This window comes from Syngnathus acus, chromosome 4 (assembly GCF_901709675.1).
Source record: "Syngnathus acus chromosome 4, fSynAcu1.2, whole genome shotgun sequence".
Lineage (NCBI taxonomy): Eukaryota > Metazoa > Chordata > Actinopteri > Syngnathiformes > Syngnathidae > Syngnathus > Syngnathus acus.
Window position 1 is genome coordinate 11,813,994 of NC_051090.1, and position 20,943 is coordinate 11,834,936.

Sequence of the window (20,943 nt, forward strand, 5' to 3'; positions counted from 1 at the left end):
ACACATACGCCTCTGCTGGGCCCCCTCTGTCCCTCCTTCTGCACATTCCACTTGTATCCAGATGATTTTCCCACTTTGGGCCACTACACGTACACGACGTGCACGTGTGCGCAAGTTAAAGTCAAAGTCCCAATGATCGTCACACACACACATCTGGGTGTGGTGAAATTTGTCCTCTGCATTTAACCCATCCCCGTGTGATTTTAATCCATCCCCTGGGGGAGAGGGGAGCAGTGAGCAGCAGCGGTACTGCGCTCGGGAATCATTTGGTGATCTAACCCCCAATCCCAACCCTTAATGCTGAGTGCCAAGCAGGGAGGCAATGTGTCCCATTTTTATAGTCTTTGGTATGACCCGGCCAGGATTTGAACCCACAACCTTCCAGTCTCAGGGCGGACACTCTACCACTAGGCCACTGACTAATAATACTGCAGACACGTATTCTACACAGCAAAATCAAAAGTGTTAGATTTTCAGGAATGGAAATCTAGTCAATTTAGCTGTTGTTTGTGTCATTATAACTCCAAGATGATAATTCCTCAAAAAGAGTGAGTTTTAATTCAGAGAGTAAATCGTCATGCATGCCAGAGCGTTGATTTTATCATTTTCACTCCTTAACAATTAAGCTACTCATTGTCTCATTATCCAGATGATGTATGTGACTCTTTGTTTCCCACTTGAACCAAACTACTCGAGTCCTTACAGGTCTTTGAAGAGTTTTGCTTGAAATGCGTAGCAGTGGTACAACTTGGCAGGGCTGTGGACTCGGACTCGGCCGGACTCGGTCAATTTTTGCCGGACTCGGACTCGGTGCTGATTTTGAGTCCACCGAGTCCGACAATAAAAAAAATACGTTCAATTTTATTTTCATCATGCTGCTGAGAATGCGCGTAGGAATACTGTCCACAGCCTTGCTTACGATCAAGTTTGAAAAAGAACTTGACAGCATTGAGCGCCGCCGGCGTTTGTCGGCCGCCACCTCGCCAACCGGTCAAACGCGCATGCGCGTGAGGGGAAATCCCGCAAAGGAGGAGGGACAAACAGAGCGATTGGTTTTGCTGGCTTTTTAATGAATGGCGACTGTGACTACGGGGGCCCATTAGGTCCAGAAAAGCTGACAAGACGCTTGCCAAAATGGCAAGGAAAAAATGCACAGCTAAACGAATATATGACGATGAACACAGGACGTTTTTAACAGAGTTAAAGTTGTTTTTTGTTGAACGCTATGGCAAGCCATTCTGCCTGATATGTCGGACGTCATTGGCGCATTTAAAAGCTTCAAATGGTCAGCGCCACTTCAGCTCACTTCATGCCAATATCGATAAGGACTTTGCAAAAGGGACTGAATTTCGCAAGCACAAGTTTGGAGACTTTGAAAAGTCAGGCAGAAAAATAGGTACAGTTTTTCAAAAAAATTACGAAGCACTCAGAGACTGTCACACTTGCATTGTTTCAACTGGCTTGGAACATTGCACGGGCTAAAAAGCCATACAATGAAGTGGAGTTCGTTAAAATATGCCTCAGTGACGTTATTGAATTTTATTTTCATCATGCTGCTGAGAATGCGCGTAGGAATACTGTCCACAGCCCTGCTTGCTTGTTATGAAGACAAATTTAGTTGTTGCGTGCGCGGCCGCGCCTGCCTGCCTGCGTGCGTGCACGTACAAGACCGAGCGTAAGTTACGATCAATGCGGCCACGTTGAGTTGCACTTAGGCTAATGTTTACATTATGTACCAATGTCAAGGACGATTATGTCACCCAGCTTATATCATTGATGTGTTTCGATAGTTGTGGGGTCGTCACTAATTATTTGTGTTTAGATAAATGTCTGAGCTATAATGGTGTAATTAATGATTAAAACTTGAAAGTATCTGTTTATTGTATTCGTTTATATGTTTAATAAAGACAAAGCCATCACAAAACTGTTGTAATTATTTAGATTTTGATCTAAATTAGCCTTGAATAAAGACTAAGCAGTCACATGAATTAACAGAAAAAAATGGACAGCCGGACTCGGACTAGGACTCGGACTCGGACTCGCGGTCAAGAGGCCGGACTCGGACTCGGTGCAAAAATCCGACCGAGTCCACAGCCCTGCAACTTGGTATGCTCGAGAGAATACAGTCATGTATCTATATGTACTAGGGGTGTAAATCGCGGGTTTTGTCACGATACGATATCATATCGATACAAAGGATCACGATACGATTATTGCCGATATCTTAAAGCCTGCTGTGATTCATTCACGATACATCACGATATAGTGCTCCACGATCGATATTTTTATTTTATTTATTTTTTTAAATAAAAAATATAGAACAATATCCTGATTTATAACAATTCATACGCAAAATCAACAAGGTACTGCGAACTCTTTATTTAGGAAATTACAAGAGTATTGTAGTATACAAAGTGCTTATTTTAACACTGAACTTTATCAAATTCCTATATTTTTTCTCATATAAGTAAAGAAAAATGAATATTCTTTCTTTTTTTGTAATACCATTAACTTTAAAGTGCATTACTGAACTATTTATTTACAATAATTTTAATTGTCCGTTGAGCCATCTTTTCTTTGGAAACCAAAGTGCTTCCAAACGAATGACTTGAAGCCCAAAGGGGAGCGAATTTCCTCGTCTTCTTGGACACTAGCCATAGCACCAGCGTATTTGTCGGCTCCCCTTTCACGTGCCTGCTCTGCTCACAACACAGCACGCCGCGTACTGCTCCCGGAAAGAGGAAGCAAGCAACAATGAACTGGATTTCAAAATAAAGTCGCGTCTAATGTCCGAGGTCAAACACGGCGATATAAATCGATGTTTACGTTTAGCATCGATGCCAATAAATCGTAGAGCATTATATCGATTAATCGATGTGTATCGATGAATCGTTACACCCCTAATATGTACTATCCCTGTCAGCCATAGACATCTATTAGACGTCTGGTCTATGTATAGACCTAATTTAGACGTCTAAAATCGGTCTCGGTATAGACCTAAAATAGACGTCTAAATTAAAAACATCAAATATGATCATATTTCGAAATTTTAAAGTCTGAACCAGCTGTAAGTTGTATAAATAATGTAAAGAAGTTTGGATTTGTGTTTAACAACCATATTGATCCGTACATGTGAATTGGTTATTTCTGTAACCTGATATAGACGTCTATTTTAGGTTATTTTATAGACCTAAAATAGACGTCTAAATTACGTCTATATGTAGACCTAAAATAGACGTCTAAATTACAAAACGGATTCGGTTGAAGTTGGGAAATTGTGTAAAATGTAAATAAAACCAAAATACAATAATTTGAAAATCTTTTTCAACCTATATTCAATTGAATACACTACAATGACAAAATATTTAATCCTCAAACTCAAAGTTTATTTTTCAAATAATAATTAACTTAGAATTTCATGGCTGCAACACGTGCAGTAGAAGTTGGGAAAGGGCATGTTTACCACTTCGTTACATCACCTTTCCTTTTAATAACATGTTAATAAACGTTTTGGAAGAGAGGAGACTAATTCTCTTAGCTTCTCATGTGGAATTCTTTCCCATTCTTGCTTGATGAACCGCTTCAGTTGTTCAACAGTCCGGGGTCTTCCCTGTGGTATTTTACGCTTCATAATGCGCCACACATTTTCAATGGGAGACACGTCTGGACTGCAAGCGGGCCTGGGGAGGACCTGGACTCTTTTACTTCGAAGCCACGCTGTTGTAACACGCGCAGAATCTTGCTGAAATAAGCAGCGGCGTCCATGAAAAAGACGTCGCTTGGATGGCAGCATATGTTGCTCCAAAATCTGTATGTACTTTTCAGCATTTATGTTGCCTTCACAAAAATGTAAGTCACCCATGCCATGGGAACTAATGCACCCCCATACCATCACAGATGCTGGCTTTTGAACTTTGCGTTGATAACAGTCCGGATGGTCCGCTTCCTCTTTGGTCCGGAGGACACGACGTCCGGTGTTTCCAAAAACAATTTGAAAAGTGGACTCATCAGACCACAAAACACTTTTCCATTGTGCATCAGTCCATTTGACATGAGCTCGGGCCCAGAGAACCCGGCGGCGTTTCTGGATGTTGTTCATAAGCGTCTTTTGCTTTGCATGGTAGAGTTTTAACCCGCACTTACTGATGTAGTGACGAACTGTATTTACTGACAGTGGTTTTCTGAAGTTTTCCTGAGCCCATTTGGTGATATTCTTTACACACTCATGTCGGTTTTTAAGGCAGTGCCGTCTGAGGGATCGAATGTCACGGTCATTCAGTCTTGGTTTCCGGCCGTGGCGCTTACGTGCAGGGATTTCACCAGATTCTCTGAACATTTTGATGATATTATGGACCGTAGATGTTGAAATCCCTAAATTCCTTGCAATTTTGCTTTAAGAAATGTTGTTCTTAAACTGTTCAACTATTTTCTCACGAAGTTGTGGACAAAGTGGTGAATCTCGCCCCATCCTTGCTTGTGAATGACTGAGCATGTTTGGGGAGGCTCCTTTTATACCCAATCATGGTACCCACCTGTTCCCAATTAGCCTGATCACATGTGGGATGATCCAAATAGGTGTTTGATGAGCTTTTCTCAGCTTTCTCAGTATTTTTTGCCACCTTTCCCAACTTCTACTGGACGTGTTGCAGCCATGAAATTCTAAGTTAATTATTATTTGGCAAAAAACAATTAAATTGATCAGTTTGAACATTAAATATGTTGTCTTTGTAGTGTATTCAATTGAATATGGGTTGAGAAGGATTTTCAAATCGTTGTATTTTGTTTGTATTTACATTTTACACAATTTCCCAACTTCAACCGAATCCGGTTTGTAGGTCTATATATAGACCTATAATAGACGACAAATTTAAATCCATCCATGCATCTTCTTCCGCTTATCCGGGGTCGGATCGCGGGGCAGCAGCTTTAGGAGGGACTCCCAGACTTCCCTCTCCCCAGTGAGAGCTGGAGATCACGGCCTGAAGAAGCCAACAGCACCACGTCGTCTGCAAAAAGCAGAGACGCGATGCTGAGGTCCCCAAACCGGACACCCTCAATGCCTCGGCTGCGCCTAGAAATTCTGTCCATAAAAATTATGAACAGAATCGGTGACAAAGGGCAGCCTTGGCGGAGTCCAACCCTCACTGGGAACGAATCCGACTTACTGCCGGAAATGCGGACCAAACTCTGGCATCGGTGATACAGGGACCGAGCCACCCTTATCAGTTGGCTCGGCACCCCGTACTCCCGAAGCACCCCCCACAGAACCTCCCGAGGGACACGGTTGGACGCCTTCTCCAAGTCCACAAAACACATGTGGACTGGTTGGGCGAACTCCCATGCACCCTCGAGGATCCTGCCAAGGGTGTCGAGCTGGTCCACTGTTCCACGGCCAGGACGAAAGCCACACTGCTCCTCCTGAATCCGAGGTTCGACCTCCCGACGGACCCTCCTCTCCAGCAACCCTGAATAGACCTTACCAGGGAGGCTGAGGAGTGTGATTCCCCTGTAATTGGAACACACCCTCCGGACCCCCTTCTTAAAGAGGGGAACCACCACCCCAGTCTGCCAATCCAGAGGCACCGTCCCCGATGTCCACGCAATGTTGTAGAGGCATGTCGGCCATGACAGCCCCACAACATCCAGAGCCTTTAAGAACTCCGGGCGGATCTCATCCACCCCCGGGGCCTTGCCACAGAGGAGTTTTTTAACTACCTCAGTGACTTCAACCCCAGAGATTGGAGAGTCTGCCTCAGAGTCTCCAGGCCCTGCTCCCACAATGGAAGGCATGTAGGTGGAATTGAGGAGGTCTTCGAAGTATTCTCCCCACCGACTCACGACGTCCCGAGTCGAGGTCAGCAGCACGCCATCCCCACTGTAAACAGTGTTGACGGTGCACTGCTTCGCCCTCCTGAGACGGCGGATGGTGGACCAGAATTTCCTCGAAGCCGTCCGGAAGTCATTCTCCATGGCCTCGCCAAACTCCTCCCACGCCCGGGTTATTGCCTCAGCAACCGCCGAAGCCGCGTTCCGCTTGGCCATCCGGTACCTGTCAATTGCCTCCGGAGTCCCGCAGGCCAAAACGGCCCGATAGGACACCTTCTTCAGCTTGACCGCATCCCTTACCGCCGGTGTCCACCAGCGGTTTCGGGGAGTGCCGCCATGACAGGCACCAACGACCTTACGGCCACAGCTCCGGTCGGCTGCCTCAACAATGGAGGCGCGGAACATGTTCCACTCGGACTCAACGTAGGAAAAACTCTGCCGGAGGTGGGAGTTAAAGCTCTTCCTGACAGGGGATTCTGCCAGACGTTCCCAGCAGACCCTCACAGAGCATTTGGGTCTGCCAGGTCGGACCGGCATCTTCCCCCACCATCGGAGCCAACCCACCACCAGGTGGTGATCAGTTGACAGCTCCGCCCCTCTCTTCACACGAGTGTCCAAAACATGCGGCCGCAAATCCGATGACATGACTACAAAGTCGATCATCGAACTGCAGCCTAGGGAGTCCTGGTGCCAAGTGCACACATGGACACCCTTATGTTTGAACATGGTGTTCATTATAGAAAATCCGTGTCGAGCACAGAAGTCCAATAATAGAACACCGCTCGGGTTCAGATCGGGGGGGGCCGTTCCACCCAATCATGCCCTTCCAGGTCTCACTGTCATTGCCCACGTGAGCATTGAAGTCACCCAGTAGAACGATGGAGTCCCCAGAAGGAGCGCTCTCCAGCACTTCCTCCAGGGACTCCAAGAAGGGTGGGTACTCTGAGCTGCTGTTTGGTGCATAGACACAAACAAAAGTCAGGACCCGTCCCCCCACCCGAAGGCGGAGGGAGGCTACCCTCTCGTTCACCGGGGTGAACCTCAATGTGCAGGCGCCCAGCCGGGGGGCAATAAGTATGCCCACACCTGCTCGACGCCTCTCACAGTGGGCAACTCCAGAGTGGAAGACAGTCTAGTCAAAGTCAAAGTCAAAGTCAGCTTTATTGTCAATCCCTTCATATGTCAAGACACACAAAGAAACCGAAATTCCGTTTCCTCCATCCCACGGTGACGAGACACACAAGTAGGCGACACAAAACAAAAACAAGAAGGCACAAACCATAAATAATAAATAATAAATAATAAATAAAAAGAGCGATGAATAAATAATAAACCAATTATTATTATTAATAATATATTATTATTGCCCAGGGGTGGGCAAACTTTTTGACTTGCGGGCCGAATTGGGTTCTAAATTTTGACCGGGGGGCCGAACCAGGAGCAGATGGATGTAGTGTTTGTGTGAAGTAATATAAATGACATGTAAAGGTCATTGCATAAAAGGTTTTTACTTTTAGTAGATACTAAAGCATGGATATTAAAAAAAGCTTTTTGAAAACAAATGCATTTATTAACAGCATTAAAAAAATATTTCACCAAAAAACTACTATCAGTGATTCTTATTAAATACGACACTGTTATGATGAATAACATTTTCCATCACTTCAGCGCCTGCAGGTCAGATTTATGAAATATGTTTATCTAAAGAGGCGAAATCACATCCAACGGCAAACATTCTGACCAAATACATCATCTTGAAGAATCAGTGAAAGAATACATCTAAATAAAGTAATAAAGAAATCAATAGTATTGTTGGTTTCCCTTTTTTGCTAGTGCATCATAGTCTGGAGTAAAATTTGTTGTGGTAATTCTTAGGATAGAGACGAGGTGTCGGTCCGTTAACCTAGATCTGTGACGGGCTTTTTTGACGTTCATGTGGCTGAACGTCTTCTCACACACGTAGGTCGAGCCAAATTGTCCACTCTTTTTTAAAATTCGGCACTCAGTGTCCACCTTTCTTTTCTTCGGGCCACTCATTTTAATGGAAGGATTCCAGGGGAAGGTTTGTGGGTGGCATTAGCGTAACACTGTATCTGAAAACTCAGCGCGAATTACGTCATTATTGACGTCACAGCCTACACTCGAAATTCGGCACTGATAGATGAAATTATTACGTACTACTGAGTGCGCACACGCACTTGTGAGTGTGCACCGAGCTTTCTGACACGGCTCCCGGGATTAATGCGCGGGCGGGCGCTTCCCCATCTACTGGGGAAACATAGTAATTGCAGGGAAAATGACCCCAAAAAAATGAATAATACAATTTATTCAGGTTTGGCGGGCCGGATTAAACGGCCCCGTGGGCCGGATGTGGCCCGTGGGCCGTAGTTTGCCCATGTCTGGTCTAGCCCCTCTCGAGAGGGCTTGTACCCGAGCCCAAACTATGTGTGTAGGCAAGTCCAACTATGTCTAGTCAGAACTTTTCTGCCTCACACACCAGCTCGGGCTCCTTTCCAGCCAGAGAGGTGACATTCCATGTCCCAAGAGCCAGCCTCTGCAGCCGGGGATCGGACCGCCAAGGTCCCCGCCTTTGGCCGCCGCCCAGCTCACTTTGCACCCGACCCCTTTGGTTCCTCCTACAGGTGGTGAGCCCATGGGAAGGGGGACCCACGTTTTCTTTTCGGGCTATGCCCGGCCGGGCCCCATGGGCGAAGGCCCGGCCACCAGGGGCTCGCCTTCGAGCCCCACCTCCAGGCCTGGCTCCAGAGGGGGTGACCTGCGTCCGGGCAAGGGAAAACAAAGTCCATTTGTGTTTTTCGTCGTAAGGGGCTTGGGTTTAAAATTTAAACCCATTAAATATGAAATATTAAACCATATACCAGCTGGAGGTTGTATAAATAATGAACAGAGATTGTACTGCTTTGTTTTAAACAACCATTGATCTGGGTGAAGTGTGGTTATTTCTGAAACCTGATTGTCGCGGCAAACGGCAGCTGACTGAGCGCGCGCGCGCTACTCACCTGCGTCAATCGAGGCTATCAGAGCGTGTGCGGACTCACCTGAATGTAATCAAGGACGCCAGAAGGAAAGACCTAATGGGCAAAAAACATCACCTCCAGCAGCACGGGAATACAAAGCAAATACAGAAAAGTACCAAAAAGAAACAAAAGATCTGAACAGACAGCCGGTAAACTCACAAATACTCCTTTTTGCCAATACAAATGACTTGCTGCGCTGATTGGGCATTGAGACGGGGGGGGGGGGGGGGGGGAAGAGAATGTGCGTGTGATACATGGACACTTTGTGGGCAATCATAAAGTGGAGACAGACAATTAAAAACACGCATCTTTTTCTTGTATTTGTCACATCATTTTAATGTATTGAAAGTATTTACTGCTAAAACGTAATGTTATAGAAGAGGTGTTTGTAAATATATATGGTTAAAAAAGATCCTGAGATTCACTGGTTGGTTGATATTTACATCCATATGAGTATTAAATATACTATTAAATTCATCATATGGTTAAATTGTATTTTGATATTTGATGAATTTACATGAATGCATTTAAAACAGTCTACCGTTTTTTTCCATGTATAATGCGCCGCCATGTATAATACGCACCCAAATTTTGACTTTTTTTTTTTTTTAAGTCCCAATGATCGTCACACACGCATCTGGGTGTGGTGAAATTTGTCCTCTGCATTTGACCCATCCCCGTGTGATTTTGATCCATCCCCTGGGGGAGAGGGGAGCAGTGAGCAGCAGCGGCGCCGCGCTCGGGAATCATTTGGTGATCTAACCCCCCAATTCCAACCCTTAATGCTGAGTGCCAAGCAGGGAGGCAATGGGTCCCATTTTTATAGTCTTTGGTATGGTCTTAACTAGGCTGGATGTATTTTTTTTGTTGGCGTTGATTTCTCCGACTGCCCATAAAGGCACCACCGCGATCAGTTAGGTTAAAATGAAGAGAGAGGAAAGTGACGTGCGGACATGTGAAAAAGGCGGCTCTGTATGGGAGAGAAGTTGAGGAATAAAAACACCCTTGGAAACCAAAACTTGCCCCAACAAACAAACTTACTTTTCTGTAAGACAAAGAAGGGGTGCATTTTGGTGAGTAATAATTTTGAACAGCGCATGCTCTGTTATGTTTCAAGAATGTTTTTGCGAGTAGTTTGTTTGTATGTGTTTGTTGGGGGGTGGTTCGGTAAAGTTAACATCCATTACTTTTTAAACGTGGTTGAAACCTATTCATCTTACGTTTTTAATATAAGCCATTTTATGTTGCATGAAGTGACCCATATAAACTACTTCTGCGAGTAGTTGGAGTGAGCGTGTTTTTTCATTCGCAGGGTATAGAGCAGTGGTCCCCAACCTTTTTTGCACCACGGACCGGTTACGGAGAACAATAAAGTGTACGAAGTGAATGATAATCCAGTAATTCTTTTGCTTTGTATATGACTGCCATGCTTCTTGAAATTTTAGACTTTACGTTTTTGATGTGTGGCTTCCAACTCAGCCTGTCATCTATTATAACCCCAAGAAATTTGTTTTCCTGCACCCTTTCAATTTCAGTCCCATCTATTTCTATTCTTATCTTTATGTTCGCTTTGCCAAATACCATAAACTTGGTCTTACTTACATTTAATGATAATTTGTTCCAGTCGAACCACATTTTTATTTTTTTTATTTCCTCATTCAACACTGATCCCACTTGTTGGATGTTATCACCTGAACAAAAGATATTTGTGTCATCTGCAAAATTGACGAGTTTTAGTTCTTTAGAGACTTTGCACATGTCATTTATATACAAAATAAATAATTTAGGGCCTAAAACTGACCCTTGTGGAACACCACAAGCTATTTCTAAATATCCAGAACAGTGATTACCCAACTTTACATACTGTTGCCGTTCTCGCAGATAATCCTTTATCCAGTCTAATACTAATCCCCTTATCCCATATTTTTCTAATTTATTGAATAGTATATTATGATTAATTGTGTCAAAAGCTTTTTTGAGGTCAATGAAAACTCCTACTGCATGTCGTTTGTTGTCTATTGCGTCTGTGATTTCCTTGATTGATTCCATTAATGCCTGTGCTGTTGATCTATTTACTCTAAAACCATATTGGTTCTCTGCAAATAATTTGTTTTTCCAAAAGTCCATCCATTCTACTGTTAAAAAGCTTTTCCAATATTTTTGAGAGTCGTGGCAATATTGAGATAGGTCTGTAGTTTGTAAAGTTGTGTTTGCTCCCAGTTTTATAAAGAGGAATGACCTTAGCAGTTTTCATCTTCTTTGGGAATGTACCAGTTAAAAATGACAAGTTACAGATGTACACAAGTGGCTTTGAAATCCCCTCAATGATTTGCTTAACTAACATCACATCAATCCCATTGCAGTCGGTAGATGTTTTATTTTTGCATTGTTTTCCAATGTTAATGATTTCATTTTCATCAACTGCCTTCAAAAACATTGAGTGAGGATTCCTTTCTATTAATTTATCTCTGTTGCCTACATCTGGCGCTGGAATCGTTATGTTTTTTGCTATTTGAGGCCCAACATTTACAAAGAACTGATTAAAACTGTTTGTCACTTCTTCCATATTATAATTTTCAGTATCATTTATAACAAAATATTTAGGTAATTTGTGTTGTTCGGTACCTTCTCTAATAATGTGGTTTAGGAGAGTCCATATCCCCTTAATATTATTTTTGTTATCCTCTAATTTATTCTTATAATATTCTTTCTTACTTAATCTTATAATATTAGTTAATTTATTCTTATATCTCTTATATTTATCTTCAGCGCCTTCTGTTCTCTGTTTTATGAAGTTCCTATAGAGTAAATTTTTCTTTTTACAGGCATTTCTTAAGCCTTTCGTCAACCATGGACTGTTCTTATATTTAGTTTTTTTATTATATTCCTTGATTGGACAATGCTTATTATATAATGAAGTGAATATAGTCATCAATTTATGGTATGCATTATTTACATGTTTTTCTTTATATATTGCATCCCAGTTCTGTTCCATTAATTCATGTTTTAGAGTAGCAATTGTCTCATCTGTCCTAATTCTTCTTTGTTGTTTATACACCCCAATTTCAGATTTGAAATTATTGTCATATACTGTAAACACTGGAAGGTGGTCAGTAATATCAGTAATTAATAACCCGCTTGTTGTCCTGTTTTCTATTATATTGGTGAATATGTTATCTATCAGAGTAGCACTCTGTGATGTTACTCTCGTGGGTCTAGTGATTGTAGGAAAGAGACTCAGGCTATGCATTAAATTTAAAAAATCATCAATATTTTGTTGCTTATTTGGATTTAATAGATCAATGTTATAATCCCCGCAAATAAAAATATTTTTGTTGCCTTTTTGTAGAATCACACTTTCTATCCATTCAGTGAATGTCTCAATGCTAGAACCAGGAGCGCTATAGACACGGCTTATAATAATGTCTTTTTTCTTTTCAACACAAATCTGTATCGTGAGACATTCAAGAAGATTGTCCACCACCTGTGTCATAGCCTCTACAATCTTGAATTTCAAATTCAAATCAACATAGATTGCAACACCACCCCCACCTTTACTCTGTCTGTTGTCTATGAATTCATAGCCTTCCATCTCAAAGTGCATTCCCTTCTCAGTCGTAATCCAGGTCTCAGAAATAGTTATTATATTAAATGGTTGTTTGAATGTGTTTAAGTAATCCCGAATGCTACTAAAATTTTTATATAGACTCCGGCTATTGAAATGGATAATAGATAGCTTATCTTTTGTTAAGATGTCCGTATTGTACTGATCATTTGCTGTAATAATGTGTTGTTTGTGGTAGAGAAGAAATTATTGTCTGGGTCGATGTCCTGATCTATGTCCAGAGTGCTACTTTCACTGTAATCAAACGTTAGTTGGAGTTGTTCATGTTCTTGTATCCACTGTGTTACATGTCCATTGTTGCTTGATGTAGGTTGAGTAGTGTCCCTGAGCATTATGTTTGTGTTTTGTGTTGTTACCTCCATTCAGTTCCAAGTCCACTCCAGTTGATTTTCTATTGAGGATACTTATTCGAGCTTTTCCAGTTCCTCAATACTCCTCACCATCAGTATCTTGGCCTCTTCTGGTGATCCATTAAGCTTGATGTATATCTTGCAATTTCTGGTCCATGTACTCTGTATTTTTTTCATTCTTCTCAAGTGACGTGCTTTCTTTGCAATATCCGCATTGGTCTTTGTCAAATGTTCATTTATGTAGATGTCTGTACCTTTGAGCAACTTACCCTGCTTTAGAAGTGCAACTTTGTGCTTCCTGTTGACAGATTTCAGAATGACTGCAGGCTTGTCGTTACTGTTTCTTCAAGATTCAAGAGTTTTTTATTCTTGAATTATTTCTTCTGGGCAGTGGATGACATGCTTCAACCTGGTTGGAGTCCATAGTTATTCCTTTAGTTTGCAGAAACTCAGCTACTTGTTGCTCGGCTGAGCTTGCATGTTGCTCACAGCCATCGTTACTTGCTGTCACTGCCCTTGCATAAGATATAGGTTTGATTGCTATTCCCGTGATGACAATGTCATTTCTTCTTGTATATTGCTCGATGTATATTGCTTCTAGACCGGTTCAGCCAAGCATGTCAGGACTTCAACCTGACCATCAGCCTAAACAAAACCAAGACAATGGGCCAGGGGACTACTGTCCCACCTTCAATCACCATCAACAACTACACACTGGAAGCTGTAAGCAGCTTTATCTATCTTGGGTCTACCATCACCTGCAATTTGTCACTCGATGCCGAGGTCAGCAGCCGGATTGGCAAAGCAGCTTCTACCTTTGGAAAACTGACACCCAGAGTATGGCAGAACAGCAAGCTCACCATCCATACAAAGGTGCAAGTGTACAGGGCCTGTGTCGTCAGTACACTCTTGTATGGCAGCGAAGCCTGGACTCTTTATGCACATCAAGAGAGAAGGCTAAACTCATTCCATCTGCGTTGCCTGAGACGCATACTGGGCATCACCTGGCGGGACAGGATCACAGACAGTGCAGTCCTGGAGAGTGCACAGCTCCCCACTATGCTCTCCCTGCTGAAGCAGCGGCGTCTCCGTTGGCTGGGCCATGTCCGTCGGATGGAAGATGGTCGTATGCCAAAGGACATCTTATATGCAGAGCTAAAATCAGGCAAAAGGCAAGTAGGCCGCCCACTGCTCCGCTACAAGGATGTCTGCAAGCAAGACCTCAAATCCTTCAACATCAACCCAGCCATCTGGGAAGACGTCGCCCAGGATCGCCACAAATGGCAACAGGCTCTCCGAAACGGGCTGCAGACCTACGAAATCACCCTGGCTCAACATCGAGAAACGAAAAGGAAATTGAGGAAGCAGCAAGCCACCATGCCCCCACCTCCACCGGGTCTGGCCCACATCTGTAACATCTGTGGCCGTGTCTGCCTCTCACGGATAGGACTCGCCAGCCACAGCAGACGCTGTGCAAAGAACACCTAACCTCCAGACACAAGAAATCTATGGTCTTTCGAGACTGTGATGCCGATGATGATGATTGCTCGATGTCCGCTACCAGACTTTCAAGGTAGGCAAGCCGCTTGTCCTTCTCAGCATTTACCTCTTCCACCAGTGCCAAGATGTTTTTCTGCTGCATCCTTACAGCAGAAACTTCTTCCGAAAGGAATCAGCTGTTAGCAGTCTGCTAACAAACCCGTGGGTTCACGATCTGCTTAGATCGGTTACGTTTTCTTGATTTGGGTTATTTTCCAGTCCTTCATGTGCAGGCGTGAGAATGAGTTTTAACATAAGAACACAGCCCAAACTTGGTGTAAAAGAATGTCAGATCCAAGAACTTCACAGTGCGTCGCGCTTCCGTGCAGACGCCGTACTTCCGTGTTCTGTCTGTTGATTTGTGGTTCCACCAAGGTTGTTTTTTAAATTGATCTGTTATTGGTGGTTTGAATATACTTATGTATGCTTAGCTACTGTCACGCATATGCAAAAAGTGTACTGTATTTTCCGGACTATAAGTCATGTTTTTTTTCATAGTTTGGGTGGGGGGGGCGACTTATACTGAGGAGCGACTTATGTGATTTTTTTCACAAATTTTCAACAAAAAAAAATGAAACCATGATAAACGAACCGCGATGTAGCAAGGGATTACTGTAGTTTGAACTGCAAGTGATGTCAGCGGCGCGGTGGTTGTTTACATAAAGGACAAAGTATTTGATCACGGGATGACGAAGATGACAAAGGGCCCCACGTACTACCGGCATCATTCGCGGCTTTGTTTGTAAGTGACACGTAGGACGAAGAGTTTGAAGGATTTAATGATTTGGAGTGACACAGAAGGTTTGAAAAACTATTATGGCTTTTACGCACGCCCGGTCCTACTCTACGGAGCTCTCTTTCACCTCCGTGGATGGAAGTCAGGGGCCGGCGCTCGGCCGGGTGGCTGTCCGGGGACGGTGGATGGGGCTTGGACATGGCTTTTACGCACGCCCGGTCCTATTCTATGGAGCTCTCTTCCACCTCCGTGGTTGGAGGTGCCACCTCCGGGGATGGAAGTCCACGCCGCCACACGCCTGGAAGTCCACGCCGGTGCTTGGGGCCGTGTGGCGGTGAACTATTTGTTATAGTTATTTGATAGATTTTATTTCGTGTAGCAACTTGTATATGTTTTTATCGTTACAGTTCAGTAGTTGTTGGCTCGTTGAACTCTTGTTTTGTTAAATAAAGAGCCATTTTATACTTGTCCTTGCTTTGTTTTCTTTTTTTTACTTGCCATGTAGCACTTTGAGATTCCTCCGAATGTAAAGTGCGTTATAAATATAATTTATTATTATTTACCAAACCCACGTCTTTCCTGGTACTTTATTAACGCTACAATATTGTTATATACTAGATCTGTGGAATAACGACGAGGCTGACATCAGCGGCGCATGCGCGGTGTTGACAAAGGACGAGGAATTTGATCGATGGATTTAATGATTTGGAGTGACACAGACGGTTTGATATTGTTGTTTATATGATAGTTATTTGATATATACTTTATATCGTTATATGGGTCTGTGGAATATTTTGAATATTTAGACGTCAGCGGCGCATACGCAGCATCGTTTCCTTCAAGGACGATCGATGGATTTAATGAATTGGAGTGACACAGATAGTTTGATAAACGTGTTATTTACTATGTAATAGTTATTTGAATAACTCTGAATGTTACGTCAGGCCCGTTCTCAGCTCTTCGTTTGTGTTTATGTCACGTTAGCATACCTATCGTTTAGCCTGTTGTTGCTCGTTCATGTCTGTTCTTGGTGTTGGATTATGTCGAATAAATTTCACCCAAAATGGGACTTATACTCCGGAGCGACTTGTATATGTTTTTTTTTTCACTTTGTGAATTTTATGGCTAATGCGACGTATATTCCGGCGCAACTTTTAGTCCGAAAAATACGGTATGTTGTAATTGCAATCTTCAATCTGGTTTGAATATATTTATGTATGCTTAGCTTCTGTCGAGCGTATGCAAAAAGTGTCGTAATTGCAATCTTCAATATGGAACTTGCATTTATGACTTTCAAATGTAAAAGTGCAAAATAAAACCCAGGTTTACCATGTACATTTTCATCATTTGGATAACAACTTGTAGAACAAGCAATTTTATCAGTACCATTTTAAAATAACGTGATTGGATATGTACAACAGCCAAATTAAATTGCACCACATTCAAAGGCACAGACAAATTGCCATCTTTTTTTTTTTCAAACAGGGCAAAGTTTATCATTGGGAAATGGTTCATTTGAATCTTTAACAGCTAGGAAGTGAGTGAAACGCCCATCACAGGGAAAAGTAAGAGGTTTTTTTTGTAGGCATTAGTCATTTAAAAAGAGGTCATAGCTGCAGTAATTTGAGTATTTTATTTCTATTTCTCTACATTCTCAGAGTTTCTGAAGGTCATCATGGAGCCCCTTCTGGCAATCCATGGGCTGAGGAGCCTCAACTCTCATTCATAATGTGATGCGGAGAGTGGACGGTTGTAGAGACCTGGAGACCTTTGACTTGATGTTCAAGGAAATAAATGACAAACTGGATGCAAGAATGAATGACAGAATGATTACGCTTGGAATTGGTTAGTCAAAATTTTGGATGTTGTGATCCCCCCTTCACTCTTGATAGCTTACAAATGGAACCTGTAGGGTTCCGTTTGGTTTAATTGCTGTACTGTCAAAATTACTGACTTTTCAGTTATTTTTTGCTTGATTTACAAGAGAATAAGTCAATTCTGTCTAGTCTTAATTCCACTCTTCTGAGACATAAAGCAGTCTTGTGTTGGGAGGGGCTGATTTGAAGACTTGCATGTTTCCAAGACCATAGACAGGTATTATTAGTTTGACATCTGTACTGTAGATTAGAAAAGACAACAGTGAAGGCTTACGATGTGGTGGATGCTCTCAATGGTGACATTTCTTTCTGTTGTAGATTTTACACAAATGACAATATGCGTGGTGGTGAAACTTGTGCAAAGAGGGTGCACAAGAAGACTGCTCTGATAGCGCTGGTAAATAAAATAAAAACTTGTCTGTTCGTTCCTGTGCGATTGCTTTATGTTCGAAATGTGCGACTGACATGACATACATTAAGGAAAAACTATTTCACAGGTAGTTTTTTTTTTTTTTTTCCATATTCATATTTCTTTTACAGAGTAATCCCAAGGTCTACAATGGGTGGTGCCTAATGTCCATCGAGTTCAACTTTGTGGAAGCTGTTGGCGACACGCACAGAGGCCACGGATGATGAAACAAGGACCGCAATGGCTTAAAAATTAAAACGGGCTCCAGCGCTGAGTAGCAAAGGGGGCTATCAAAACCCCACAAGAGTGATGTTTATATTGTTTCCCCCTTGTGTTTCGCTGAGCTGGTTGTTTTGTTTATTTGATATATCCTACATAATATATGTATATATTTAGTATATTGTAACTTAGTAGTTTTGTTCTATTAAAATAGCCCCCATTTTTTAATATTGTATGTATATTTTTACATATGATTTAAAAACATTGCACATTTATATTTGTGATGGTTGAATGTTTGAAATTGTTTTTTTTTTAGGTTCAATTATCATTTTGGTTAATTTTAACATCAAAAGGTGTATTTATATATGCAGCTAACTATGACTGAAACCTATTTTTATATTAAAAAATGTAAATTTTCACACCCTGGACCATCACTAATAAAATGCATTTTCACAACATCCTGGAACTACCTACACAAAGGTAAGGATCACAGGTTAAATGTATTGAAGAAAACTTCGATAGGTGAAGACGTCTAGATGTTCAGACTCTAATAGCTATTAGCCATCATTCGAACGTCTACTAAATAAACGTCTAAAAAAACCTTCACATATAGAGGTCTATCCCGTAGACGTCTAAAATTTTTAACATATAGACGTCTATATTTATTACCCTTTTAGACCATTTTTAGACGTGTTATAGCCGAGATGTCTGGTCTATTTGATGTCAAAATGCTCGCAGGAATCTTATGTTCAGTGTTTGTTTGCTCGCGTGGCAAGCAAATGTATTGCTGCTTGTCATTTGTAGTTGTCAACTGCTCATTGTTTTTCTTTCTCATAAACAAAAAACACGCTGGCTTGGGAACGCCTTGGGATGAGCTGGACTAAGTGACTTGGGAGAGGGAAGTGTGGACTTCCCTGCTGAAGCTGCTGCCCCTGCGATCCGAGTTCGGGTAATCGGTTGAAAATGGAAAATAACACTAAACAAAAAATATGCACTTGCAAAATAAAACAAAAATATCATGTCTCTATGTGTTGAAGATTGGCGTGTGCAGACCTTCCTTGAGAGATCTGAACCAGGATGGACAGCCTTTCCTTCTGTGTTGTGAGCAGAAGAACATCCAACAGTTTGTCATTGTTGACCCATTGATGGGATGTGTTATTGTCAAGTCAATGCATTGTTGCTGTGGAAATGTTAAAATGGGAGAAATTGACTGCAGTGACTTTTTTGCTCTTTGCGTAAGTATTTACCAACTCGTTTTGAGGCTCCTGCAGAATGTGAGGCTGAACCAAGAGTGTTTAAAGAAGGAAACTTGGAAAACATGTAGGAATGCAGCCCCCGAGGACTGGAGTTTGACACCCTTGGCATATAGGTTCATTTCTCGAGGCATTATGTGCACACAAACCCTCCTGCTGGTCAACAGGAGTATGAGAGTTACCGTATTGGCCCGAATATAAGACGACCCCCTCTTCTTCAAGACTCAAGTTTGAAAAAAGACTTTTTGAACACCATATTTATTTCTTATACAGAAAATAATTACAGTACATCTGAAACAAAGGGTTATAACAATATATTCGAGAGAAAAAGCATGTTATTTTGCCTCATTCAAATCATGCAAAAACTGTATCACATCTTAATGTCTGAACATTTAAATATGTAAACTAAAGTGCAATCACATTTGTAAATGAATGGCTTCTGGTTTTTGAAATGTAAATCAACCAATCTACTGTGATAAAACAACAAAATTGCAATAACTGCATTAACCATCAAAGTGAAGTCTAACTGTGACTGTAGTCTTGAAACAAATCTGAATAAGGAAAAACATTGCAATAAAATAATGCAAACTGCTACCGCTATTGTTGGGGAGCCTGAGGACTGTATAGGGCAGGGGCGGCAAACTCTTTGAGTGGCGGGCCGAATTTGGTTATGAATTTTGACCGGGGGGCCGAACCAGGAGCAGATGGATGTAGTGTTTGTGGGAAGTAATAGAAATGACATGTAAAGGTCATTGCATAAAAGGTTTGTACTTTTAGTAGGTAGTAAAGCATGGATATTCAAAAAAAAGCTTTTTGAAAACAAATGCATTTATTAACAGCATTAAAAAAAATATTTCACCAAATACCGTGTTTTCCAAGCATAATGCGCCCCCGTGCATAATACGCACCCTAAAAATGGCATGTCTATGCTGGAAAAAAGCCGGTACCCATGTATAATACGCACCCAAATTTTGACTCTTAAGTCCATAAACGTAAAATTATTTCAGAAAAAAGATCATCTTTGGGAACAACCGGATGTTATTCTGCCGGTCAGTATCACTGCGCATGCGCTAGCAAACTCGATAGCGAAGAAATGTTTCGGATTTGTGTAGGGTACATTGTGACAGCAAACGAGCAGGTGATCGAGCAAGCGTCTGATACGAGAGCATTGTGTTCGTATGGAGCGTGTTTGAAGTGAACAGCAGAGAAGAAAGGAACAAGGCAAAGTGTTGTGAAATAAAATATTACCTGTAATACGCATTTTGTTATTTGCTGATTGAAACTGTTAATTAAACTGTGAATTGAGACTAATAGGTAGAGAACTGAACTCTCGCTCTTTATATAGCTGACGTGTCTTGCGCTTGCGCATCCGTTCTGCGCATACTGTAATGGCGGCCTCCATATGATATCCGGTCTGTGATGGAGATTAAAAAACAAACAATATTTGACAATAACACACCATCAAGGATTGCACCATCGCATCAAACGATGTGTCGTCAATTATGAATTTTACTGACTAAGTGTGTTGGGCAGGATGGCTGAATGCGATGCGCGATTGAGAACAAACAAGAAGAAAGGTGTGATTTCAAGTTTTATTTCGAGGGAGATTTTCTTCAAAAATTGTTGTATCCATGATAATGCGCACCCCAGATTTTAGGACAATAAATTAGTTAAATTTTGCGCATTATGCATGGAAAACACGGTAAATACTATCAGTGATTCTCATTAAATACGACACTGTTATTATGAATAATAGTTTCCATCACTTCAGCACTAGCAGGTCAGATTTATGAAATATGTTTATCTAATGAGGCGAAATCACATCAAACGGGAAACATTCTGACTAAATACATCATCTTGAAAAATCAGTGAAAGAATACATCTAAATAAAGTAATAAAGAAATCAATAGTATTGTTGGTCTCGCTTTTTTGCCAGTGCATCATGGTCTGGAGTAAAATTTGTTGTGGTAAGTCTTAGGATAGAGCAGAGGTGTCGGTCCGTTAACCTAGAACTGTGTCGGGCGTTGTTGATGTTCATGTGGCTTAACGTCTGCTCGCACACGGAGGTCGA

The 20,943-nt window shown here is 41.9% G+C and overlaps 3 long non-coding RNA genes across 3 annotated transcripts in view; 1 reads left to right on the plus strand and 2 right to left on the minus strand.

Moving 5' to 3' along the window:
• LOC119121732 overlaps positions 1 to 20,943 on the minus strand; it is a 76,414-nt gene that overhangs the window by 37,456 nt on the left and 18,015 nt on the right. The gene's annotated exons all lie outside the window — the stretch shown is intronic.
• LOC119121722 lies at positions 8,781 to 9,062 on the minus strand. The gene is made up of 2 exons (XR_005097738.1): positions 8,886 to 9,062; positions 8,781 to 8,846 (listed from the first exon to the last, which is right to left on the minus strand). It is a non-coding gene; the product is annotated as an uncharacterized LOC119121722 (long non-coding RNA).
• On the plus strand, positions 17,146 to 17,580 carry LOC119121731. The gene is made up of 3 exons (XR_005097747.1): positions 17,146 to 17,208; positions 17,310 to 17,388; positions 17,532 to 17,580. It is a non-coding gene; the product is annotated as an uncharacterized LOC119121731 (long non-coding RNA).